Below are 15,453 nucleotides of genomic sequence, written 5' to 3'. Positions count from 1 at the left end.
CATCGTTGAAATCAAAATGAAAGAATAGACTATCTTATCGTATTACAAATGACAAAAGATATCTCCGCAAAACATTTGTCCAAGAAGTTTTTATACGTGCCCAATACTTTCCAAGATAGCGTCGAGGGGTGAAACTTTAGATGGTAATTTCACCTCTGAAAATCAAGCTTCCGCGGTTAGAAGAAGCACATATAATATCTTTAAATATTATCTACTTTGGAAATATTCAAAATCCGATAAAGAACGACGCTGGCGAGTTTATAAACGTTTCTTGCGAATCGGAAATACACCAATTAAGTAAAATTTTCATTCGAATTACGCGTCTTGCGAAAAGAAAACGTAATTTCGTAAATATAGGTTGCACGCAACGAAGGTAATTCCGTTGAATTTTCGCTGTCTGCGAAATTGGAAAACCTTCGCCGATATCGAAACCCTGCAAAGTCCATTGTCCCGAAAATGATAATTAGCGACAACGAGCGCGCGTATTAACTTTTGAAGAAACGGTTGCCCGAGAACGGTTAATGCTAACAACCCATTCTTATCGAAGGAAGGAAAGTAATTAAAGCGTGCAGCCGTTTCTTGTTCCAGCGTTTCTCTTGTTTCTCTTTGTTTATTGCTGCTCGTAAAACCGTACGCTGTATTTTTCATCGGCGACTCGGCACAGAAATGTCGCCAGAAAAATTAAGTAATATTTCCGTTCCGATACCTCTTGCAAGGCCACCATCGTCGCGAATAATCCGAGTGCTCTTCGTCGAACAAACCTCTGAGATTAGAGTAGCGCGTGCAAAGAATGCAGAAAAGTTAATATACATCGAGTGCTTTGTCAACAGTTTCGATTCCTCTGGCCCGAATAAAAGGCTAGAATTTGCACAAAATTATTACGAAGTTGAAGTAATATGGATTCAATTTGTGCTGGCTACGTGTTTCGTTACTATGGACTCTGTTTTGCAATTACTAAAGTGGATTAGAGTAAGTACACTAATTTCGTAGAAATATTGGCCAACTGTACAGAGATAATTATATACAAATGGATTAACCCAGCACACAGTTTTAATGTTAGTGAATAAAATTGGCGAATTGAATTATTTCCGCATTGTTGTGTCAAGTGCTGTACACGAAACTTTGAACATTAATTCTGAAAAATGAGTTCTCTCGATGGCTCGTATACTCGATATTCGAAATCACGAACATCGATATCTAACCGCAAGAATTTTTCTAAGCGTGGAAAATTTTCTTTAATGAACATTGTTGTGCAGGAAACATACATAAAGTACGTTCTAGGTAAACTACCCTCCCTCGATCAGAAGCGTCATCGTTTTAAGCCATAAGCGGTTGCTTATCCTGCTAAAAGCTTATATTCCTTTCCTGGAATATAAATCTGACTTATCTTAATTTTCGTCTAGATTTGTTCGCGTCCTCCTATCTCTCTGCTCGACTTGTTTATCAAGAACTTTGTAACGCTTTCTCATCGTTTTCGGTATCTCGAGACCATTGGAAGGAATGCGTGCTCGTTCGTTTCTCGTTAGAGCATTATTTCAATAATCGTGTACAATTTTATTTCGATATATCTGTACAATTTAATTCAAATGTCCTGAACTCCAAAGTTCAAACTAAAAGAGTAAACAAAGATACTCGTACAATACTACAAAATAGTTTTGTATAACGATGACAACTGCGATGAATTATTTGCGAATAATCTATCCGAATTTTTTATTGAAAATGGTTAGAGTACGGTCAAATAATGTTGATATTGGTAATGTTATAGAATTAAAGAATATTTGATCGAAAGCGGCAGTACCGGGCAATGATACGTTAATGCATAAATGAATTGTAGAAATTATAGCTATACGTTCGGTCTACACGAAATGACTATCAATTCCCTCGAACACAAACTAACAAGAGGTATTACTTACATTTCGCGAAACTTTACCCATTACCGCCCGAATATTTGCATTTCTATTCGAGTTCTAACCACGCCCCGAAAGTTATTTAAGTTATTTAATCAGTTCGTTCTCGTTTCTTTTTGCAAAATACGATCTCTCCGATTATTCCAACACCGCCCTCTATCTTAAGAACTCCGCGTGTCAATAACGTTGCCGCGCACCGTATTCCAAATCCGGGTTAGAAATGAATATTTCAAATTTTTTGGCATTTTCCATGCGGAATCACTATCCACCGAGGGGTAACGTTTCACGTGTGAACAACTCCCATTTACCATTCGTCGCGCGACGCTTCTTCACTGTCGAAGCCGCGGGATGAACTCGCCACCCTCGTTCTCGAAGAATCTTCTCGAAAGTTTAACGGTCAGAAGGAAAGTTCTAATGCGGGCAATACCTCGAAGGAAAAACGTGGATATCTTCGCGCGATGTTTTATATGTAAAATACCGGCCGGCCGGCGAGAAAAATGCCTTCGACGCCGGGGGACTCGTGAAATTACAGAAACTCTAGCAGCCAACTTTTTCTTTTTCTTTTTGCTCCTTTTCTCCTCCCGTTAACCTATTATTCTCCGCAAAACGTCGCGGCCGTGTTTGTCAAGTGAATCACGCCACTGGAGGGAAACTTTCCTCGAAGCTTGCTCGAAATTAACGTACAAGTATCATCCGGCCAGCTTCGTTAGCGACGATCGATGTTTCTCGATCGTTCCAACAATTTCTGTTTACCCGCGGAAATATCGCACCGGATACTGCGAACGTGACCAACAGGAAAACGACGAATCGCGAGTTGTTTCTTTTTTCTTCCGTTCTCCCATTTTGTGAAGAGACCCGGTAGACTCTTGACACGGATACTGTCAATGACAAAGTTCTAATTTGCACTTTTTACGCGCGACGATCGATGCACGACGCAATTTGACAAGCTCCAGATATGTCATCGCGATTTAGCGTGTACCACCCTCACGAACAATATAAATTAGAGGTTTTTTGCGAAGTTTTTTTTTTTTGCCTCATCTGTGAGGTAAATGCGAACGCGTTTGGATAAACGAGCAGTGCGCACATTATGAGAATCTGCTGGTAATCTTTACTATCTTGATATTTCCATGATATCTTCGATAGGTTTAAGTAGACGGAATGGAAATATAAATAATGGATTCTTACGATAATTTTAACCCTTGTATCAATACCTGGGTAATTTTTCGCGTATTTCTTTTAAAAATATTCAATGTTCTCGCTGAAATATCGTGGACTGCTTAGGAGAGTTTCTTTGGACCATTTGTGGATTTATGTTCTAGAAATAGAAATTTATGTTGAAACTTTTAAGTATGATAAAGGGTGTTAAGGGAAGCATGAATTTTCTCCTATGTCTCTACGTTGTACAATACATATAAAATTAAGTTTTCAGTTATTACAGTCATTACAGATGCAAATGTTCTTTTTGGCTAAAATCTTTGAAGGTAGTTAATAAAGTAAAATATAATATATAAAGCGACGATACTATTGGGAACAGAGTCGGGCGTTGATTGGATACTCTTTTATTCGCTGTTTTATCGGAAGAAATTTAAATTCATTATTTATATTATTCGTTACTTGTACACATTTTTCTTATTTCGATTGTTCGCGTTGCGTATACGTTTTTTGCACGAAGCTAAATACCCGCAGCAAGTATCGATTATTTAAAAGTCAAAATTTATAACAAATATTATGAGCACGTTAAAGAAATTATATCGATTAAAACTGTATTTAATTAAATAAAAACTCGATTATCGCGAATGACTGGTTACTTTATTTGTTGATCGTTGATCGTGATTTTTTATATTAATCGAATAAAGCTTCCCTTGTGCACGATAAAGGCAAACAAATTTTTATTCGTTTATAAATTTCCATTTAAAGTTAACAAAGATTCTATCGCAGATCAAATTGTAAAACTATTTCTTTTGTCTTTATTGAGAAATACAATTCGTGTCGCAACATTCGAACACAACTTTCCAAATGGTAAAAAATTAAAAATGTACACTCTATGTTTAACGAACGGGATTAATGAGCTTTCGTTCAAATATTCGAATTAGAAAATATCAATTTACACGCGTGCATTCATCAAAATAACGCATACACTTAAAGATACGTAACCGTGTTTTGAAATATCGACCGTTCCAATCATCTAATTCTCGATCCACCGTGAATTCGTGGTACGTTGCGATGATTAAAATCGTGCGGAAATATTTATAATGCGGTCGCGCCGCACTCATCGGCAGTACGATTTCAAATATGGAACATTTAATTACATTTCCCATTTCTAGATAGAACGATGCCATCCCGTAGATATTAGTTTTACACGAAATCGAACTAAACCACTTAACAAATTATTGTCGCGACGTTTTAATTAACAGTCGCAGTAATTTCCAAACAATTGTGATACATTTGAATTTTTAGCTTCAAAAATTCGTTTCTGGAACAAGTATCGTTTACATTCTCCGCGAAATGAATCAAACCAAAATACGTTCGTACTACTTTATATATCGTTTATGCGCTGATGAAAAAAAAAAATACACGGAACGTGTAAACGAGAGAAAAATATTTCGAGCTTCGAAATGAAAAAGTAGATTCATAATGAAGTGTGTAATATCCAACAAGTTTAAGAAACGGTGCAGGTGCGTACAGTGCCGGCAATAAACTTGAGGCCATCTGCTGTATTATTTTCATTTTGAAATATAGGAAACTGTAATGAAAATTACGACCCGCCCGTATTTATGAATTACGAGCAACTGTTAACTGCTTGAACATGGTATAATTGCTTCGCGATGTCGTAGTTGAATTCTTGAACTTGGCCCATTATTCAATTAATACAATGGTGAAGTCGAAAAAAACGACCAAGCTTCGTGTATACATCCGTGGATTACAAGCTTGTACAACAAGCACTGAATTTTAAGAAAGAAGAAAGTGCAACAAAGAAAATTAATGATGATACTTAATGAATAGTACAACGATGGAACGGAGCGAAAAATCAACTGACACGAATATGCGAGTAGGATTTTAATACACGTCTATGTGTAACGTATATCAAACTCTGCATGTCAAGACACCAATACGAAGATATAAAATTCTGTAATTTCAGATTTGTTGCACTATTAGCTATCAACTGGAATCGTCTAGCTATGTGGTCTCATTATTGATAAAAATTGAAACCGAAAAGGTCCAAAAATTGTATCGAATTTGTAATCGATTACGAATGGAAAATGAACTTTTCTACTTGCACAATTTTAAGGGTGTCTCGGTAGTTGAAACATTTAATGAAACTCGTACCACTTTCCTCGGTCGTTATTTCGCTGCTCAAACCAAGGACACTATGAATTCTCTTTTAGCTCCTATTCGTGTGAAATTTTGCTCCCGACGATCATTAACATACACTTAGGAAACTATTATCGTTGTTCGCGCCACGATTTAATACACGTTGCATCGTAAACGGCAAGCAATGTATATAAATATATGATACTGCAGCGAGGATTCTAATTTGTATGGGAATTCTCTTTCATTGGTTGTCTCGTGCGGTTTTCAATAGACAAACATTTCAACGACCCGAGATAGAGGTAAACTATGCAGCATCGTTTGTTATCCCGTTCTCGGTCCTTTTGTACAATTATCCTAAAAATTGTTATCTCGTCGGAGAATTCTGTACTTGAGCGTAAGCTCTTTAGAATTCAATCTCCTTAAGGAAGATATCCTAAATGCAGGGCTATCGTAGCACGAGTTTACTACGCGACTGTTTACGTTCATGATAGATATACATTAGACGACGCAATTCTCTGCAATGGAAACAGCTAATTAAGACTCTCTACTATTCCTTGGAATGCTACAATTGTGTTTCACTTCTCGTTTAAAGCGTACACTACCACCCAAGAGTACCGCTGTAACACCCTCGTGTTTTCCCGTTGTTGGCATATTTCTGTATTTCTCTGTATTTCTACAATATAGAAGAAGAAACTATTATCCAATGAAGCTCGAGAAAAGGATTCAGAGACGTTGTATTTGAAGAAATTGAGAGAATTGAAAACCAGCCAATTTCCTAATGAAAAAGAAAAGTGCTACAGCATTTTATAATGCAAAGCTTCGTATACGAAATATATGCCGATAAGAATAAATAGAAGATATAAGAGTTTTTAATATGAACAATTAAGACACATAGAGAAAGAAGAAAAAGGAGGAATGCTTTTAATATTGTTCATTGTGATATTATAACGCAACAATGAATAATTTTTGCATCGTTTACTCCTAGTACATCGACCAAAGCTGCAGTTTTATCGCAAAGATTGTTGCAACGTAAATCTCGTACATTTGTACGAGTATCAGGGATCGGTTACACGAAAGTTAAAAATGATTGTCGCGCGAGAAAATTGTCGATTCAATAGCGAAATTATTCCCGTGTTGCTGAGAGATCACGTCGCGACCTTGTCGAAGAACTTCGCCAGGATCACCATCCTATAGTGTATAATCGCATGGGCGACGAGTTCGATACAGACACCTACGGTATACCCGCGATACGAATACAAAATCAGCAAATGGGACGTGCTCGAATCATCTCAGAAGTGATCGCGATGTTTCGATTTCAGAATTTGCGAGGAAAACGAATGAATCTTCTTCGATCTACTCCGACTGCAACGCGAATACAAATTTGAAGAGACGCATTTATTTGTTGTAGATGCCTCGAAAATATTACCGGTATCATTCGATATTTTGAATTAAATTTCCAAAACCGAAATATCAAAGATACAGCTACCCCAGAGCCGTGTTAAAATTTTTTAAGTTTCGTACCGATTTTTGAATTCTGCTTTACAATATCCAGTATGTATAAAACTATAGTATGCATGCGACTTGAACGTATTCGAATAAATTCATTCGGTGGAACTCGTTTTCTTTTCCACCTTGCTTCCATTTCTTTTACACGGTCCTAATTTACGATGCACAGAAAGAGATATTAAACTTTCGAGTATCGTTCAATCATTTGTATTTACCTTAGAATATTAGACATTGCAGAGAATCCGAGAATAAATGGAACTTGGAAAATTTTAATTGGGTGCTAGAATAGCTTTAAGATTATTCTTAGTTCTGCGTACTCTAGCACCTTGTTAAAATATGCCAAGTTTCATTTGCTCTCGCATTGTTAAAATATTTCATGCACCATTCATTTTAGCATTAAGCTGCGAGAGTGGAACTTATTGTTAAAATATTTTCCAGCTCGGTAGTATCGTCGTGGAGGTGAAATATGGAGATAAGTTTTCTGGATTTGTTAACTTTACCGATTTCCGTGATCGAATTGAACGTGTTTTCTACAGTCGTCGTGCTTAAAGGCAGAGTGCGCTGCAAAACCACTGTTTTCTCGCAAAGTCGGTACTTCAGTTCGTGCGACACCAACTTTCATAAAATGTTCGGTTTATCCTGTACCTCGTCGATGGTATGGATACTTTCTTATTATCTGCAAGGAATTCTTCCACTTCAAAGGCAAACTTTGCGTAAGATAATACTGTGACAATAGCAAAAAAAGCTCTTTGGGAATAGTAAATGGATTCTTCTTTGCAAATAGTATCTTATAATTCATTTTTAATACTAGAGTATGATCATTTTCGTAATCCTTTGGATACGAGAAATTAATGCAAGGGTGAATGAAGTTATTATTAAAAGAGAACTATTCAACAGCCTAATACATCTACAATAAAGCATTGTTACTGATTCAGCTTCTTCCTAAACTTTCAGAGGAAGCGCAAATCAAAAAGAATTGAAAGTTTAAAAAATCTAATGTGGAATCATTGGTTAGTTTATGGAGTAGTTTGAATTCTGATATCGAACCTGATTATTATAAAATGGACATGTGTAAGAAACAACTGGAATTGTACAATACTATAAACATGATTTTTAACAATTCTTATCGTTTTCATGGAAGAAATTATTTTTAAACATTTTTAAGGATATAAAAAGCACGAGACGTGTATTTGTGTTTTCAAAAAATTATTCCAACATATCAAAGTTACGTTAGATGATCATTTGCAGCTTGGGTAGCGATGTCGATATACAAGATTCTGGAAAGCTTTCTCTGATATCCTGAAAGCTCCAATATCGCCCGTCGGTAAAGTTGCGATGCTCTGGAAGCTCGAGTCGATAAGGTTTCGACACGATAGTCACCGACTATCCCGCAAATCTACAGAAATGGAAAATTTGTTTATCCATAACTGTTACCAGTATCGATAACAGTAATCTCTTCACTATCGAGCTATAATAATTTCGTCAATAGTACGGATAATCTGCAAATCCATGAAATTCTATATCACAAATATTTGCAAAGATCTTTTTCCATTTCGTCGAGTTCTATTACGTAATTGTGTTCGTGTTAGAAAATTATAATTTTGAGAGGCCACGTACGTGTCGACCGATATTAAGAATTAATTCAGTTGGTACGCATAGTAGTATATAAAGAACAATAGAACAGTACAATACACGAGAAAGGAGATTAAACAACGAATCGTCGAGTGGATATCCTCTTATTAAATAAATTACTGAGCAGTTAGATAACACAGTAAGAAGTGATTTTCCTTACCAAGTCTCATTGGTAAAAATGCTACTGTATGAAAGATAAAAATGGGAACATTGTGCAATTAATTGTGAACGTAATATTCTTATAAAGAATACTATACTCAACGATTGTCTGAGCAATATCGTCTCTTACCATTCCCTTCGATTAATTATTCAACCCTCGTGTTTAATCTTGCTACAAAGTAACAACCAATACGCGTTTTACTTCTACGGCAAACTTTTGTTAATCTCACTGACGCAATCTTGTTGGTATTCAAGATGGTAACAGGTTTTATTAATACTTTTATGGGGGCACTTAAAACACGTCGAACGTGAACGTTCATCTGAAACTATAGCGATGTTGTTGTTTCCCTACCGTCCGTGTGGTTTTCATTCGTTACGAGCGAGCATACCTGATAATATACCACCAGCTCGCAGACTTAGAGCACACACAATTTTGTTGCGCAAAATTTTCCACAGTTTTAATGCTCTCTAGCACAGTGTTTCAAGAACGCGCGCATAAAATCGCCGGTGCGAGAAATAAAGTTGACGGTACACATTTTACGTTTTCTTCGTGGAAAAGAAACTTTCGTACACATTGCACAATACGGAAAAATGAAAAGCCTCGACGTGTGAAAAAATTGTTTAAAATGGTACCGTAAGGACACCGCTGGTTTTCTTATTCCGAAAATGATACAGCGACAGAGCTTCGTGTTTTTTTAGAATTATTCCACGTGCGGAATTTTTCACGGTTAAATTACCCCATAATTTGCAAGTATTTGAGATCATTCGTGATGGATTACACCGAAAATATTTCTCGTAGCGTATACTCTTAATCCGCATCGATGCTGAAACAAGCAGTAACCGATATCTGTTTGCAATTCCGAACATTTTGTTTTTTCCGATACGTTGATTTTTTCATATTCCATACTCAAATTAACAGTACAGTCTTCTGTAAATATACCGTGAAAAAGTTTACAAAAAAATTTCAATAAAATGTAAATTCAAACAACAATCTCTCGAACGGTTCCGCGATCGATTGGATACGTTCAATCCTCTTTAACTTAGGCAAGTGTATAAAAGGATTGTTCGGAGCCGATATTCAAATCGTGGGGCCACGATGTTTTCGATCAGTTCTAAATGGATTTGGAATTTGCAGACACTTCGCGGCAATTTCTGCATCAGATTGATTTATCGGTGTACATAAGAGCAAGAGACACTGCATCCGAGTTATGATCGATACTCTTTAGAGCTTGAAAGTGCAATCGCGTTGTAATAATTCCTATGTAGAATACTACTGTGGTAATGCGAGAGAATGAAAGGAATTGCGTGTTGTCCGGAGAGAATCCGAAGTGTTTGGAATAGACGAGCGAGCGAAGAATGAAAGAAGAGCGATCGAGATAGCGCTGTCCTAGGGAATTTTCGGCGTACGTGACCAGACGCATTGAGCAAGAGAGATTGTGAATTAGAACGAAAGGGAATGAACGCGTGTGAGGATACAAGGTGCGAAAGAAGAGCGTTTGGACAGTCTTTAGCAGTCATTGGCAGTTATTGGCAATCAAGAGCGGTCGCTGGAAAATCATCGAAACGCGCCGTGTACAGCATTCAATACACGTATATCCTAGAACTTTATTCACCCTTATTTTACAACCATCAACACTGACTAGTTGAATGTAAATTCCTACACTACGTACAAAGAAATATTTCAAAAAGATATCGTTCACGTATAAAAGGACGATCCCGAATTGAAAAAACTTATATACCGTTATATTCGATTTATCATTGCACGTCACGTGAAAGCTCTCAGTGAACTCTAATATGCCGAAACAAATGTTGTCTCTAACCCTGAGGGTCTCCAAGAAAATAGCTTATAACGCTTTATACAGGCCCCCTGCATAATTTTCCGCATAAGACAGATAACTGTTGACGGTACACATAACGTATACACGCATTCATAGATTGATGATCCATAATCCACGACACGAGCACAGACACCTAAAATAAATAATAACCCGGAGACGCAACTTAGTATCGGTACTTTATCAGATCGAAACAATGGCAGCTCAATACTGCCGAAAATATGAAATTAATTCCGTACAATTCATACGCAATACAATACAACTCTAAAAATATACTATTTCGCACGATATTTCTACACTAGAATTTTTTTATTCTAGAATTGTCTCGAAATAGAATATTTATTTTACGTTTACAACGACGTTTTGAATTCGAATAGAAAAAACATAACGATCGTCTTTGATTCGCACATTTAATTCGTAAGAAACAAACGATATCGAAAATATACATCCGATTTATTTCACTGAAAAGTCATTTTAAATGACCTTTTGCTCGATATATTAGCTTGACATACTCTTGGTTCTTATTACTGCCGATTATCAGATCGCCATTGATAAGAACAATTTATCACGCTAAGAGCTTTACAAAATTCATTTTCCATTCATTTATCAAATTCAGACAACGGTAACGTTGCAATATTACCAAATACACGCGTAATTTTCGATCACTTCGAATACTATTCGCGTAACTGCGCGTAAAATAGTTATTCGAGGTATCGTTTGTTCGACCAAGCGTTCGAAAAAAATTCATAAAAAATTGCCTCCGCGTATTGAAAAAAATAGAAATTTTTACCAGACACTTCCTATTTCGAACATCTATTTTTCCCCTACTCCGAAACAAGCTATGTATCATTTTCCCGAAATCTCGGTATTCGGACCTGAAAACCTCACGGAACGGTATCGACCGTAAGAACCTCGGGGCCAGCGGAGGTCCGGAATATCTGAATTCGCGTTAATCTGACCGCGAAAGACAAATTTTTTCGCAGAAGTTGCACGCGAACGTGCGGAGATAACGTTGCTGCGAGCAATGGACGCGGCAATTTGTCACGACCCGTTTCCGGACAAGCGGTCTAAAAACACCATTTTTCATGGCGCGAAGACGCGGCGGGGTTGGGGATAATGGTAAAATCGAAGCAATGCTACCTGGTTTGTAAACGGAACTCGAAATACGCTTGAACAACGATTTCTGTTCAAAGTTACGACGGTCGCGTCCAAGCCAGACGTAATTTTCGTTGCACGAAATGGTAAAAAATGTCCGTCCCCGTCGAGAATCGAATAAATATTTCCCCGGAGCGATTCGCGAACGTTTCTCGGGTCGGATACGTGTAATTTTCGTCCGCGTAAGTCGCCGAGTATCGTAGACGCGGTATCGCGAGTAACAAATTTGTCGAGTGTTCGTTTTTTAAGAGTTTTAATTAAAATTCGAACGAAGCAATTTAGGTTACCCGACGAGACGCGGGCATAAGGAAGTTAAGCTCCCGCTTTCGTTACGGAAGCACGAGAAAAATTAGAAAGTTTAAGCCGCGTGAACTTAGATGCACGAGAAAACTTTAACCGAGACGAAAGAAACGTCTTTCACGATACTTGGCGGTAACGATAGAAATAATCGCGCGATTGGATCACGTTATTACGTTTCGAGTTGTTTCAACGTCGGTATCCGGCACACCTCGATTTTGCAGTATTTACAAGTAAATTGCGCCAAGTAAAACGGATAGATTCGATACTAGACAAATCCAGTCCATGGTTCGTACGATCTGTGCATTTAGCTTGATCGATTTCTGGCTTTATTTTCGCGGAAGAATCGTACAAATCAACATACACGGGAAGCTTGAAAACAAAAACAAAGGACCGTTGAAATAATTCGAGACATCGTAACAATTTACGTCTCAGTGGCCTTTGAACGAAACTTGTTTGTTTCGCGGAATGCGAAATAAAATTTTTCTTTATTCGCTGTGCATTTTACTTACACGTACCACAGTTTTTGCAGTATTCGATTCCATTAGCCACGGTACGGTGAAGCTTTCGAAAGAATTATGTTAACGGAAAAGTACAATTGCATTTGACCGGAAAAAGTTTATTTTGTATCATACGGGGTGTCCCATTTAGTTTGTGTACCTAAAATATCTATGTCGGTTTGTATAGGAAGAAATACCAGAGGAGGGAAATGTGTGATTGGAAAGAGAAAATATCACGATTGGGATAACTTTTTTCTCAGGATCGCGTACAAAACGAAACAAAGGTATCGAAAGAGACACAGTAGTAGTAGGTTCGATGGAAAAATTTGCTTTAACAAATGCTTGAAACGATATCCGCTAACTCTTGACCTTGAATAAATTACTACGTACCGTTACGATACATTCCTGCAAGTTTGCACGTAATAAACGACTGCTTTCGTAGCTCCTCGTGGATAAAAGTCTCGCGAAATAATATCTGGACGAGCAACCAAACGATCGTCTATTTTCAGATCTCAACCGACGTTGAGAAAAATTTTGATTCGAGTTACGAGTGCATTGTAATCTGGACACCCGTCGTGTAAATACCGCGTCCAATTTCTACGAGCCGAAGGAATTTCTTCCGGTAGCTTCGGTTATCCGATAGAAAAAGAATGTGCATATTTCTTCCCATTCGAAGTAATATCGATGAAAAATGGATCGGTAATCCGATCTTCGAGAAGACCACACTGTGCATTTACGCTCCATAGACGCTGGGGAACGATTTGTCGAGGCCATTTTCGAGTTTCAATGGGCCCAGTAGTGCGTATTACGCTCATTTAATTCCTCATAGTTGGTAAGCGTTGGTTCATCGGTGAAAAGAATATTGGTAAAAAGCTTTTCCTTTCTCTGTAAACGGTGAAAGATCCACTCGGAAAAATTGATGCGATTCTGAAAGTCGGTGCCACGAATTTCCCGATACAAAGAAATAGGGAACGAATGGAATTTACGACGCGGAGTACACTTGTCTCTGGAATATCAGAATGACGTTCAATTTGTCGACAACAAATCCGAGGATCGTTTGCTGCCGCAGCCAAACCAGCAATTTCTGACTGTTCTCCAATAACGATCTTACGTTGATTCCTTCCGAGCGAGTGAACACCGCCTGTGTCGCAAAATGATTGAACTATTCGGTTGAAAGTTTGTCGAGGAGGATGGTTTTCTCTCGAGATACCTTTCCATGTACTACTGGCACGCTTGAGCCAAGTTTCTTCCGATTTTGCTATAAATCTGAATTGTGTCTATTCTTTCTGCTCGACTGTAGAGTACCATTGTCGCGTGAAAATCGATCTAATCGCGATAAAATTCAGAATGGAAGTAACAAACGAAATTATCGGTGCGGTCTCGAAAATCTCGGAAATAGCGATCATTTGAAACCGATCTCTTTCGCTTTTAATCCGAGTTTCGAAAATGATTTAAAGTCAAACGTATCTAAGTATACTTCTATACGAAACGAAAAATTGCAGAAACGACAAGCTTGTTTAATTTTTAAATACGTGCGCGCACATACACACCGGGTTTGTACAAAAATATAAACGGGGACGCGCGGCGTAAATACGAATTTTTGCAACTCGACGATTCATTGTGCATGTATTTTTGTTTTTTTGCGTACACGGATGGAAAAAAATTACCTCCGGCGTCGTGCAGTTCCCGATAGGGATTAAGGGAAAAGAGTATCCCAAACGACGGTAAATAAAACGTCGAGCGATTCTCTGTTCGCTCTCATTAGCCAGCGAACGATACTTCAAATATTTCATAAATGCGAGGGGAAAACTCTTCGACGATAACTCCATCTCCCGTGGGTTGATCTTTCATTGAATCGCCGACACTTGACCCGGGCCAAACAAGCAGTCGTGCAAGAAAAACGAGAACCGAGTATATACTTTTTATTTACGAAGCACGGGGAAGAGAAAAGAAAAATTGAAAATTTAGTCAACTCCCAGCAATTCGAAGAATAAGGAAGAACAGTTTATATTCATAAGTGGCGGAAATAACGAAGTTCAAGGAGGCCTTGTAACGAGCCTAGCGCGAAACGTAACGCGTTAAATACACGGCTGGGCACGAGGTATGGGCAAGCGTTAACAAAGACAATATTTGTTGCCAACACACGTACAGGGGTCCGTTGAACGACAGACAGGGACGAAGCTCGTGCTCGTGCATGTTAACACGTTAGCCGATGTTAAACACAAAGGAGAACACAAGACATCGACGAACCAAGGAGAGTTGAATTATCGTTTGAAGATTAAAAGTATCGCAAATATGGAATCGTAGCTTCTAAAAATGACAGAAAGAGATACGATTTCTTCTTGTTTCGATGTAGCTTTACATTTTTTAAAAAACTCATTCTGTAAACAATTCTCCACGATTCGAAAATGTTCGTACGAAGATAGAGACGAAAGGAATGATCCACCAAATGCCAAAATCTTCTCGAGCTTTTATCAACGTGTTTTCAAGCTCTTGTTTCGGATCTCCTACGATTATACAAAACAAGTTGATACTTGGAGAGAACTTGTGCGAACAAAATAGTAGAAATAATTCGTCGCAGGTGTGATAGTATACCTGATTGTTGCACGCGTTAAAAAACGGAGAAATACAAACTTACGAATAATCGTGTTTATTAAGTGAAATAAAATATGTTTAAATGTTGGAAAACGTAAGCATTGTTTAAGGCAAAAAAATCTCTGCGTTGATCCGATGCTTTGACCTGTAAAAACAAAGAATTAAAGACGTTTTAACGAAACTGCGCCTCGAAACGATATTTTACGTAGAAGATTCATTTTCGTGTTAAAGTTACGTTGAAAGAGATCTTTGTATTACGCGCCGAAAGGAAATCGTGGTTCGATGGTAGGCTAGCTAAAATGTCAATATATTCGATTTGTATAAATTGTCCGCGCGATCGACCCTGTACTGTTTCACGACAAATGAAACTCTTCTCCGGGCAATGGAATATTTATACGTGTTCATGGTCGATACAGCGGAACATCAAACGCGATTACGGTACATTTGTGACGACAAAATTGATTATTGTAATAACGTGTATGCCGATTATACGCAAGAACCTCGGCCCTGTTTCGTTAAACTTGCTCTATCGAGAAACAGGCTGCACTCTCTGGA

At 37.9% G+C, this 15,453-nt stretch overlaps 1 protein-coding gene and 1 long non-coding RNA gene across 3 annotated transcripts in view; one reads left to right on the top strand and one right to left on the bottom strand.

Moving 5' to 3' along the window:
* The window catches only part of Glurb (metabotropic glutamate receptor B), a 219,279-nt gene that overhangs the window by 2,723 nt on the left and 201,103 nt on the right, over positions 1–15,453 (top strand). The gene's annotated exons all lie outside the window — the stretch shown is intronic.
* LOC143153391 (uncharacterized) overlaps positions 1–15,453 on the bottom strand; it is a 127,284-nt gene that overhangs the window by 102,061 nt on the left and 9,770 nt on the right. The gene's annotated exons all lie outside the window — the stretch shown is intronic.

The sequence above is a fragment of the Ptiloglossa arizonensis genome, chromosome 12, assembly GCF_051014685.1.
Source record: "Ptiloglossa arizonensis isolate GNS036 chromosome 12, iyPtiAriz1_principal, whole genome shotgun sequence".
In the NCBI taxonomy this organism is placed as follows: domain Eukaryota; kingdom Metazoa; phylum Arthropoda; class Insecta; order Hymenoptera; family Colletidae; genus Ptiloglossa; species Ptiloglossa arizonensis.
Note: the sequence above shows the minus strand (reverse complement) of the source record. Positions and strands in the feature narration are given on the sequence as shown.